Consider the following 13,666-nt stretch of genomic DNA (forward strand, 5'->3'; position numbering starts at 1 on the left):
AAACACGTAGTGGTGGTGGTGGGTGATTATTGTTGTGCCGCTTTCCTGCTAGCCATGTCAAGTTTAGCGATTTCCTTATTTGTTTTCGCTTTCATTTTTTTATAACCACCGACCCAGCTCTTCTGCTCGTTCATCAAATGGACTTATTGTTCCAAAGTTCGCTTAGTATGCTGTACATCCTCTTAGCGAGTCATCCCCCTCCCATCTCCGACTACATGTGCTTATTTTGTCTACCATCCATCCTAAGTGTTATGGCCGGAGTCTGATATCAGTTAACCACAAAATTGCATCTTTTTGTTGTTTTTTTTTTTTTAATTGTTGTCCTGAATTGTTGGCCCTCTGACACACAATGGCCTTCTGGTGCGTTTCTTCGGGGGCAATATGTCGATGGGCTAATATACCGCAGCCATTTGTTAACATTTAAAAAACAAAAGAATTCGATTTCAGTCGGCCAGAACCTGTTGAAAATCTGTGGCAAAATCTGAACATTTGTTTAAACTAACTGCCAACCTGTTTGTTTACACCAATTACAATTTGGCATAGGAACTGAAGTGTAGCATCATTATCTGGACATAATTATTCGGGGAGCAGATTTTTTAATTTGGACAACAAAAAAATCAAAGGAGATCCTGAATTTTTTTATGATTTTATTGCCAAATTTCAAGAACATCTTAGTAGGACAATACAGATAAATTTTCTGTAGGCCCTTACAGATATGTAAAAACTAAAATAATGGGGAAAAATTGGGGATTACATGGTAGACCAATACCAATATACAGGGTGAGATAAAAAAACTGCAACAAAGACAAACGGCATAATTTTTACTTTCCTTTAAATTTTATTGAATTAAAGCAAAAAATGTCGGAAATAGCATCAAATTTTTGAATACGTTTAGATTTGTTCGAATTGGTCACCATTGGCACGAATTATGGCATTAAAACGGCCAATGAAACCGTAACACGCTGACCGAATTTTGCTCTGCGGTATTTTGGCCCATTCCCGGCGAAGCGCTTGCTTGAAGTGATCGACACTTGAGTATTTTTTAGTGCCAACCTTGCTTTCCAAAACATTCCAGACACATTAGCCCAACGGATTGGTATCCAGAGATTTTGGTTGCCATTGTGGGCTGGAAATGAAGCGAGGAACCTCATTTTGGGAACCATTCTTGGGAGGCGCGTGCTGAGTGCGATGTTGCTGAGTCTTGTAGGAATGTCCAAGGTCTGCAGCCAAAAGGTTTGCGTGCCCAAGGCTTTAATACACCCTCCAGAGTATTTTCGCGATAATATTCGGCATTTATTCTGATGCCACGGTCGATTAATACGAGCGGAGAGCAACCATCAGCTGTTATAGCGGCCCACACCATCACCATGGCCGACGCTTGAGTTCTGGTGACCAACCGAAGGTGCACATTTTTAGCTGACCTCTTTGGCAAGTAAACACGATCATTTTGTTTGTTTACAAACTGCTGGACAATGAATGTTTTCTCATCGGAGAAACCCAAATTCGGCAGTTGCAGTGTAAGTTCTTGCTCCTTTTGGAATTTCAATGGCTTTACCCCGAGCTCATTTTTCAATATTTGCCGAATGGAATATTGCGATATGTTCAGCTCACGAGCCAATTTTCGGCCACTGCGACGCGGGTTTCGATCAAGTCGCTTCTTTACTTTTCGAGCCATTTCTGCTGATGTTGCTGTTTTATTTTCGGTCCACTTCCTTGACGTCGGGCTACGCTACAATTATCACGGTAACGAGCAATGGTACGAGACACCAAAAATTTGTTCACATTTAAATGCTGTAGTGCTCTGACGATAGCCACTTGTAGTTTTCCAGCCAAATATAAGAAATCACACTATCACGCTTGAATTCCATCACGAATAACTTTTTTTTCTGGAAAATTCTCACCAAAATGCTTTTGTACTCTTGTAAACAATATAATGATGGGTCACTGGAATCGTTTTAACTGCTGTTGGACGAGTGGCTTAGAAATGACAGCAGTCTGAAATTGGTTGCAATTTTTTCATCTCACCCTGTATCGGCTTTACGAATACATGGACCTGCATAGACAAATTACTGTCATAGGTAGTAGTACCCATTTCGAAGTGCAAATACGAAATTTTAAACCATTCCATTCCCGTGATTAATGAAGCTAATATCATTAAAATTCCGAATATTGGGTGGTACCGATATAGGGGACTATAAGAAGACGTGAACCTGCATAGACAATTTTATGTCATAGGCTATATTACCTATCAGGAACTTCAAATAAACAATAATTACGGTGAATAATGTCGTTAAAATCATCAAAATACAGAATATAGGTAGGTACCGATTCAGGGGGGTCTGTACGACGACGTGAACTTGCATAGACAGTTTTATGCCATTTTCAGCAAACTTATTTCTGAGCTGTATTTGATATATTTCCCTGAATATCGTTGTTACTGAGTGTATATTACGGCTGTGGGTAACAAATATAACAAATCGGGTGAACAGTATATATGGGAGCTATAGCTATATCTGAACCGATCATCACCAAATTTGACATACTAGCTTCTAGACTCAATTCGGTCGTAAGTGCCAAATTTCATCCCATTTGGGCAAATATTAGACGTTTGGTGCACAATCAAAGGTAAATCGGACGAAGTTATATATGGGAGCTATATCCAAATCTGAACCGATCTCGATAAAATTTAGCAAAGGTATTTCTGAGCTGTATTTGATATATTTCCCCAAATATTGTTGTTACAGAGTGCATATTACGGCTGCGGAGGATAACAATAACAAATCGGATGAACAATATATATGGGAGCTATAGCCATATCTGCACCGATTTCGATCAAATTTGGCATACTTATTTTCAGGTCCAATCTGATCGTACGTGCAAAATTCCATACTATTCGGACTGATATTACACGTTTGGTGCACAATAAAAGGCAAATCGGACGAAGATATATATGGGAGCTATATCTAAATTTTGATCGACCCAATAGGGTTCGTCCTTAGCCCAAACAAATGATTTTGTGCAAAATTTCATCAGGATAGGGCAATAAATACGAACTGTACTTTGTTTACAAAAATACATGGACAGACGGACAGACGGACGGACGGACATGCATAAATCGACTCAGAATGTGATTCTATGCAGATCATCAAAAGGAACTATGCGTCTATCTCGTTTCCTTTTGCCTGTTACAAACAAATGCACAAAGACATAATACCCTGACCACCTTGTGGTGTAGGGTATAAAAACGGAATGACAAACTTAATATTCCCCCAATACTTTGGTGGATGGCATAAAAACAATAATACCAGGAAAGGTGATAATAATTGTATATATTAATTGTTATATTTGATATTTTCCCTATAATTTAGACCTAATATTTTCCCACGATCTTGTATAATAAAATAAAAAACTAAATTATCGTCAAACTATTTCTCACGCTCGATAAGTGATTTTTTTTACATTTAATATAAATCTGCTATACCATAAGCCAATTAAATCATACTTGAAGATTTTTATTCTTCCATCCATCCCGATTCCACGCTTTTAAAAATAACAATCCATAGAAAAAAAGAAAAATGGAAGAAATTATAATCAAATAGATCACCATAGGATTTCACACTTTTTTACGCACAACAACAACAACAACAATTAAGTGCGGCAAGTGACAACAGATGTGACAACAAACAAAATACCCACACGTGTCATCCGGAGGCGCCAACTGGAAAATTATTCAAACATATCATAATAACTTAATTACATGATCAAAAGCCATAACGGCGGTCGGTGGCCACTTGAAGTGTTATTGTTCGCTTGATGATACCGCTTAAAAGCGTTTTACTACACTAAACACCGGCACACGTCAGCGGTATGCCGCAAAAAAGAAATTTGGCGGCTAAGCAAAGCTATCGACATAGACAGCAAAAAGCACCCACGAAACACCCACCCCCACAACGCCAATGGTTTACCAGTGAGAGAGTCACGTGCTAAGCGCAATGCATTTGTGTTGACAGCCCGGCGTGGTAAGTGATATTCGAAGCGTGTTAACACTTTCTTCCTTCCTTTGGTGTGTGTGGTGGGAGTAGTCCTTTAACTGGTATTACTAACCAAACGTGTGTCCGCACTTGAATAATTTGTTTGATTATTCATAAACAATTCTGAGGAAGAATAACATATTATCCGAACAGTTGTTTGGCAGTGGGTATCAGTTGGGCTTTTTGACCACAAATTATGTTGTTAAACTGTTCGGAAAGAATCATAAATGGGTATTTGTCACGTGTGTCTAATAAAGAAGTTTGTATTTCAGAGAGATAGTTTCGTAAGCGCTTTAGGATTTATTTTTTTTACAGAATTTCAAGAGGTCAATTTTTTTCTCACATGTGTGAGTGCTTTAAAAAACTATCACCCTTGGGAATTTTTATTTTGAACAACATTTTTTTCTTTATCCTACCAAATTTGAATCCATTAGCAAAAATGTTTTTTTTATTTCTGAGCTACACAGTTAAGTCTTATGGATTAATAAGATATTAAGATATTTTGGATCAATAAGATTGGAACACAGAGAATAGGATATAACTATTTTATCAATTACAGTCAACTGATTTTCCTGCGATTCGGCACTAAGAGCTTTAAAACCGGAGAAAGGTATTTGAAAAACAAGTAAGCAAAGTCTATAGTCGTGCGGGGCCGACCATGTGATACCCTAAACTTTGCTAATTAAGTGGAGCTCCACATAACAATTAAAAGTTTTTATGGGAGAATTCAATCATACACGCTATGATTATAATTATAATTTAAAGTTCAAAGCTATATCCAAATCTGAACCGATCTCTATAAAATTTGGCAAAGATATTTCTGAGCTGTATTTGATATATTTCCCTGAATATCGTTGTTACGGAGTGCATATTACGGTTGTGGGTAACAAATATAACAAATCGGATGAATAATATATATAGAAGCTATAACTATATCTGAACCGATCTTCACCAAATTTGACATACTAGCTTCTAGACTCAATTCGGTCGTAAGTGCCAAATTCCATCCCATTTGGACAAATATTAGACGTTTGGTGCACAATAAAAGTTAAATCGGACGAAGTTATATATGGGAGCTATATCCAAATCTGAACCGATTTCGATAAAATTTAGCAAATGTATTTCTGAGCTGTATTTGATATATTTCCCCAAATATTGTTGTTGCATAGTGCATATTACGGTGGCGGTGGACAAAAATAACAAATCGGATGAACAATATATATGAGAGCCATAGCTCTCTGTATATGCAAAATTCCATACAATTCGGGCTGATATTACACGTTTGGTGCACAATAAAATGCAAATCGGACGAAGATATATATGGGAGCTATATTTAAATTTTGACCGATTATCTCCAATTTCAATAGGGTTCGTCCTTGGGCCAAACAAAAGATCTTTGCAAAATTTCATCTGGATCGGGCAATAAATGCGACCTGTACTTTGTTTACAAAAATACATGGACAGACGGACAGACGGACGGACGGACATGCATAAATCGACTCAGAATGTGATTCTATGCAGATCATCAAAAGGAACTACGGGTCTATCTCGTCTCCTTCTGCCTGCTACAAACAAATTCATAAAGACATAATACCCTGACCACCTTGTGGTGTAGGGTATAACAAGTAAGCAAAGGCTATAGTCGTGCGGGGCCGAACATGTGATACCCTACAACACTATCCATTTTCCATCCATCCATTTTTAAAGATTTCGTTTTTGAAATAATGCTAAAGAGTCCTGCTTAACGGTTACCCTTAGGTTTTTGACCCGGAGAATTATTAGTCGATTAGTTTTCAATTGTGGCCTATAGAACGACTACAAAATTAGAAAAATTTAAATTTTTTTAGCCACTTAAACCTCTAAATACACATTCTAAGAACTATAGGCTTCAATTCCGGCCCATGCAAAATTTCGTGAGGAGCGGACGATAATTGCGACATATATGTAATACCCTCAAAACGTAGTGTTGGGGGGTGTAAAAATTTAAAAAATTTAAAATTCCAAAATTGTAAGTTAAATTGAAAAAATCGCATACGATAAAAAAATATGACAAATATGGAAAAAAATTAAACAAAAGATATAACTTTTTTATTGGTATGTTATCCTGCGATTTTCTCAGATTTTATTCTTTTCTGGCAAGAGACCATTCCGAATTGATGGGAATTGTGAAAATCGGCCCAACGGTTCTTGATTTATAAGCAGAATAAAAAAGAACAATTCTTTTACATATAAATTGTACCTATTTTGCTATATATCCTATTTCTTGACTATTAGCATCACTGTAATGGTCAGAAGTGATCTTTTAATGTATTTGTGATTTGGCTGGAATTAAAAATATTCGCGGTTTTGTGGAATTTTTCCTATTTTCTAACATAAAAGTTAGGGTCTATTTTACCCGCTAATATTGTCCGATGGCCGCTCAAATTGGTAGGTTTCTGCCCAGTATCAAACTCTAACTCCATGTAAATTTTCGCGTCGATTGGTTCATAATTGTGGCCTATAGAGCAACTGCAAAATCAGGAAAATTTTCTGTTTTTCCATTTCCATTTCAACCCCTAAATATCGTGCGATCATCTCCAAAAACAATAGGGTTCTATTCTGACCCTAACCCCACCTCCATTTTCAATTTCGTGAGGATCGGTTCATAATTGCGACCTGTACCTTGATTACAAATTATCATGGACAGACGGACAGACGGACGGACGGACATACATAGCTAGATCGACTCGTCTCGGCGAGCTAGGAAGACCCATGTATACTTTCCTATGTGGGAAACAAATATTTCGAGGTGTTACATAATTTTTGGCCCAATCAAACTTATAATACCCCCAACACATAGTGTTGTAGGGTATAACTAGTTAAAGAGTATTTGTCGGTTTTGTCGACAGATGTATACCCTCAGCCATGTACGATTATTTAAAAACATTTTGACTCCTGTTATGATTAGTCAAATGTTTAACCCCTTATGGAGTAGGTTCCGATGGAATGGTCCAATATTGGACATTTCGTATCAGACCTAAATAAATATAATATAAATATTGCGATGTGTCAGGTTTAGACTATATTGGTAACTTCCTTAACTTTACATGACATATATGATAATTTTTAGAAAATGTTAACATGTGCGTGACCTACCAGATATAGTCGATTGAAATATTCCATTTTCATGTTTCATCTAATACATATAAAAATATTGGGAAATCAAACATTTACATCCAATTTATGGAAAATCCTAAATTTCATATTCATCTCAGGTTTCTGGCAAAGAGAGAGATATTTATATCTAAATATATATAAGAATCGCTGACTTGTTTCGCAAGTTATGACAGATAAAAGTGTTGAAAATTGTGACCCAGAAGGGGTTCATAGATATAGATCATCTGCACAACAGATCTTGTGTTAGCAAAATTTTATGCTTATTTCGCTTTCTTTGAGCCTAGGAGGGAAAGGTACCAGAAGGGGTAGACCAAAATATTCCATCTTAACAATATATCTTAGGTTTATAAAAATATTGGGATGTGTGAAATTTTAAGACAATCGGATCCTTACACCACATTTTATAAGAGTTACAATTATTCAAAATTTATACCCTTTGGGGGGGGGGGGGTTACTTGATGGAGTGTACCGATATTGTCCATTTTCACACCTGACGTAGCACTGATAGAAATATTACGATTTGCAAACTTGAAGCTAAATCGGATTATCGTTTCTCTTTCTGTGCAAAATATATTTTTTGAAAATTTCGACCTTTTGTATGGGAGGTACCAGAAGGAACGGACCGACATATTCCATCATAACACCAGACCTTGGGTTGATAAAAATATTGGGATGTGTGGAATTTCAAGACAATCGGACTGTTATATCACATTTTATAAAGGTTGTAATTATTTATTAAAATTTTGACGCTTTGTGGGGGAGGTACTTGATGGAGTGGACCGATATTGACCATTTTCACACCTGACGTAGCACTGATAGAAATATTACGATTTGCAAACTTGAAGCAAAATCGGATTATCATTTCTTTTCCTGTGCAGAAATTGTATTTTTTGAAATTTTCGACATTTTGTGTGGGAGGTACCAGAGGGAGAGGTTAATAAAATTATTGAAATGTGTGAAATCTGAAGACAATCGGCATCTTACATCACATTTTATAAGAGTTGTAATTATTTCAAATTTTGACCCTTTGTGGGGGAGGTACCTGATGGAGTGAACCGATATTGTCCATTTTCGCACCTGACCTAACACTGATGAAAATATTAGGATTTGCAAAGTTGGAGCAAAATCGGATTATCCTTTCTTTTTCTGTGCAATAAATTATTTTCTTTGAAAATTTTGACGTTTTGTGTGGGAGGTACCAGAAGGAGTGGTCCATCTCTGAACTCGATCTAAATTTGACAATAATATTACGATCTACAAACTTTGGATCAAATCGGATAATCTCTTCGAGAGTTATCGTGCGCACCAGGCAAACACACAGACGGACGGACGGATATCGCTAGATCGACTCCAAATGTTCTGAAACGGATTTGGTCCAAAGAGACCTAGGGTCTAAAACCGTTATTTCGACTAGGCACGTTTTGGTCGTATCAAATGATATATACCCTCTGTAGTCATATGGCTGAGGGTATAATCATAGATTTCGCATTAAAACTGTTTACTGCTATCAATGATATAATATGACTAAAAAATCAGTAAGGAAAACACAATTGTGAAAAACAAATGAGGCCGACCATATATTTCCCTACACCTCTATACATATTAAGCAGTTCTATAGGAAAAATACGTTTGTATTGGGGCATTCATGATTTTAGAACGGTTGAACTTTAAAATCGGTTGAAATTAATTTTTAAGAGCTGTATCTTAATGTGAATCTCGTATCAAATATTATTGCTACATTGGAGAAAGCTTTATTTCCGAATTGGTTCTTACATACCAGACTTTATTTTAATCGAAACTTGATAGTATTGCCAAACCAAATTAGACAAACTTATAGCGGTTGGTGTATTATTTGCATAAAACAAGTGGGAAAATACACGGAACCTAAATAAATACTGAATTTTGAAACAATTTCGGTAAATAATGTCGCTAAAATCATCAAAATACCGCATATCGGGAGGTACCGTTATATGTGGACTATACGAAGAAGTGGACCTGCACAGACAATTTTCTGTCATAGGCTGTAGTATTCATTAAAAACTTAAAATACTAAATTTGAAATAGTTCCGGTAAATAATGCCGTTAAAATAATTAAAATACCGAAATTCGGGGGGTACCGTTATATGGGGGCTATACGAAGACGTGAACCTACCAGTCCCATTTTCTGTTTTAGGCTGTAGTATCCATTACAAACTTCAAATACCAATTTTGAAACAATTTTCGGTAAATAATGTCGCTAAAATCGTAAAAATACCGCATATCGGGAGGTACCGTTATATGGGGGCTATACGAAGATGTGGACCTACATGGCCCATTTTCAATACCAAAAGTAATGCAGACTAACACACATTAGAGTAAATTTTTATCAACTTACTTCATTTCGTTCGGAAGCTAGAGTGATTTCCACAGGTGGGTAGACGGACAGGCCGGCGGACATCGACATAGAATTTTATGCTGTGGGGTCGAAAATGTATACTTCGAGGTGTTACAAACGGAATGACAAACTTAATATACCCTCCATACTATGGTAGAGGGTATAACAAGGACCAAATAGACCTCTTTGGTGACCCACTTGAGGGCTAAGATTTTCAACAAAAATATTTCTCTATTGATAAAATGCATGGATTCCGAGGAATCTTCATCCGAACCACCAAAAGTGTGGAAAATGGAGGATCTTGCCCCTTCTGTTTAGGTTACTTTGCAATGTACACTTTTAAAACGACGTTAAAACTTTTATAATCTAGGACTAGTTCGGATAAATTGATGTCCATTTCCAAAAATATTTGTAAAGACGTCTGAGCCCACTCTTTTGGGCCATTTAATTTTCTTAAACCTTTACTAAAAATGATCTTTTAACTTGGGAGAAAATGCACCGGACCATATTGTACCAAGGCGGGATCATACGTGACTCCTTTAACAAAAAGTTCAAAATGTAGTTCGTCCACAAACACAACTTGTTTTCCATCTCATGAACCTCATTAAAATTTTTGCAACTTCAGCAAAGATCATTGTATCGGAGATTTATACGAAGGCCAAGGGCCCAAAATCTGGCGTAATTTGATGCTTTATTTCCAACTTTCAAAGCTTCTTCATACTTTCAAAGCTTCTTCATAAATACTTAAAAAAGGTCCAAGTTAAGGGCTATGTTTTGCCACATTTCTTGGTAGATATATGGATTAATACCATGTTTTACATCATAGCCATTATAAGCATGCTTCCAAACTCCAAAACAAACAACATCTTAATAATAAATAAATTGTTTTTATTAGGAAAAAATCAATTTCACAACTAACACGAGGAACATGGGCAGAACAAATTCAACTTGACCACCAAACGAAATCAAACAATCCCATAGCCATAGCTGATGTTTTAGTAAAAGGCGAACAACAACAAAACAACCAAATCAAATTCCAGGTGCAGTCAAAATCCCATAAAATCTACAGGCAGTCAAGCAGGCAGACACACCGCCTGAACGAAAAAGGACTGGCAGACTGGCGAGCCGAATCAGTCCTTAATAACACGCACTTACACCAAACGAAATAGTGGCAGACTTAATGACTAAGGACAACGACTGGTGGTAAACTATGAATTATTTTCATATCAAATGGGGGTGAAAATAAGGGAAGCAAAGGGAGAGAAGTCTTCGACAGAGGGGACAACGAATTCGAATGCAAAAACAAAAAAAATCACATTTCACATGTGAAATACGCTCGTCAACCAAACAATAATGAAGTGAAATATCAAATTTCAACATTTCTTTAACTGACAAGAAGTCGATACGACAGGATGACGATGAGGGAAATAACAGCAACAATAAACTATTATTTTAGGGATGTCGAATTGGAATAAAGTAAATTTTATACAAAATTACAGAGTGGGACATAAACGATCATTACACTGTGCAACGCAAAAAAAATAATTGAAGGAAAAACTTAGTAAATCATGAACTTAGAGGAAGGCATGTGTATTGGCGTGTTGGAAGTTTACATTGCAAAGTAACCTAGGTAGAGGAAGAAAATTTCCCCTATTCCACATTTTTTGAAAATTGCGGATTAAGACTAGCAAGTTATCCCTACGTTTGAGGTATGTAATGTTGGAATATTACTGATAATAAGTAAAAAAAAAACAGCTAATTTTGACAGAACTTTTAAATTTCCAAAAAAAAATCCATAAAAAAATAAACCCCTTATGTGGGGGCTATACGATGTTCCTACATAAGGAATTTTTTATCATAGGCTGTAGAACCCATTACGAACTTCAATTACGAAATTAGAAACAATTCTGGATGTGGTGTCCGGTGAAATTGCCATTTTCGAATAACGAAAAAGGAAAGTTAAACTGAATTAAGCTAGGTTTGTGCCAATTTTTTTTCGAAATTTGAAAAATGTTCTGAGATATTTGAAAACAGATTTTTTTTGTTGTTGAAAAATAGTAAGGCTTAATCCCATTATTGTTGTTAAAAAAAAAACAACGTTTGTTTGTTAGCTGTGAAAGATGGCAATGTTTACCAGGGGGTAAGGCAGGGAATATCTAGGTTTCGAAAAGAGCCACCAATCCTCATCAGTTCCCTTGGTTATTGTCTGGGATATTCTCCTCCAGGAGTTATTTTAAAAATAACTTCTATGACAAAAAACTTTTTTTGCCCAAGTGATGAGATCGTTAGCTCGATAGGAGAGGAACCAACGTTTTTAAATTTTTAGCACGTAACGAGTAAAGGTGGAAATTTGTTTTGTATTGACGAAAAATTGTGCTGTGAGCACAATTCTTGAGCACAACTCAGGAAAATTCAAAGTATCTCGATATTTGAATTGCTAAAAAAAATTACAGCGATTTTTCTGGAAAATACTGGTTTTTACCAAATATCGAAAATGGTTAAAGATTCTGAGAAAAAAATAAACGGCACAAATTAAGCGCAACCCAGCACAACTCCTAATTTTTCGAAATTCGAAAATTGCAATTCTAGCATACTTTCGAATTTTTGTCGTTTTTTCGAATATCTCAGAATTTTTTTCGAATTTCGAAAAAAAAACGGCACATTTGTGCAAAACCTAGCACAATTCAGCACAACTTTCCTTTTTCGAAAACTGCAATTCCAACGGACACCACATCAATTCTGGTGATTAATTCCGCTAAAATCGTCAAAATAACGAATATAAGACAGGCTGTGAATAGCAAATACGAAATTTGAAACAATTCCGGTGAATTAAGGCGCTAAAATCATCAAAATACCGAATATCGGGTGTTACCCTTATATGAAGTATATACGAAGACGTAGACCTGCACAAACAATATTATGTTATAGGCTGTAGTATCCATTACGAACTTCAAATACGAAATTAAAACAATTCCGGTGAAAAATGTCGCTAAAATCATCAAAATACCGGTTACCATTATATGGAAGCCAAAGGAAGAACTGGGCCTGCAGAGACAATTCTCTGTCTTAAGCTGTAGTATCCATTACAAACTTCAAATACCAAATTTGAAACAATTCCGGTGAATAATGTCGCTAAAATCTTCAAAATACTGAATATCCGGAGGTACCGTTATTTGGGGGCTATACGAAGACGTGGACCTGCACAGACAATTTTCTGTCGTAGGCTGTAGTATTCATTATAAATATCAAATACCAAATTTGAAAAAATTCCGGGGAATGATGTCGCGAAAATCATCAAAATACCGAATATCGGAAGGTACCGTTATATGGAAGCTACACGAAGACGTGGACCTGCACAAACAATTTTCTGCCTTAGGCTGTAGAATCTATTAGAAATTTCAAATACCAAATTAGAAACAATTCCGGTGAATAATGTCGCTAAAATCATCAAAATACCGAAAATATGAAAGTATCATTGTATGGAGGCTATACTGGCCCATTTTTAATCCCCAAAGTCCCGCAGACCAAAAACTCATTTGAGTAACATTTCATCAACCTACTTCATTTCGTTCGGAAGCTAGAGTGATTTCCACAGACGAACGGACGGACGGTCGGACATTGCTAATTAGACATAGAATTTTATGCTGATCAAGAATATATACATATACTTTGTGGGGTCTAAAATGTATATTTCGAGGTGCTACCAACGGAATGACAAACTTAATATACCCTCCATATTATGGTGGAGGGTATAAAAACGGCGGAAGATTTATTATTTTAAAAAATTCAAAAAAAAAATCTCTTTGTTTTTTTACCTCACTTGTATCCAATATATTTCCTACATTGGCATCCCTACCCCAAAAATCCATGTAAACAAAACACAAAACGAACTCCTGCAGCACGAGGGGAACAAACGAATGTGTAAAACAAACATAAGGAGCGCTACGAATTCAATTTGATGTGCCTTGTTAGAATGCAATTAGCTTCAAGGCAAATTTCCCAAATTCATAGAACCAAAAAAAAAACAATGGACGGAAGGACGAAAAGGACATTGAACAAATGGAAATTCGTTTGTGTGCTTGAACGAACTCAATACGGGGGATGC

This window comes from Musca domestica, unplaced genomic scaffold, assembly GCF_030504385.1.
Source record: "Musca domestica strain aabys unplaced genomic scaffold, Musca_domestica.polishedcontigs.V.1.1 36, whole genome shotgun sequence".
NCBI lineage: Eukaryota > Metazoa > Arthropoda > Insecta > Diptera > Muscidae > Musca > Musca domestica.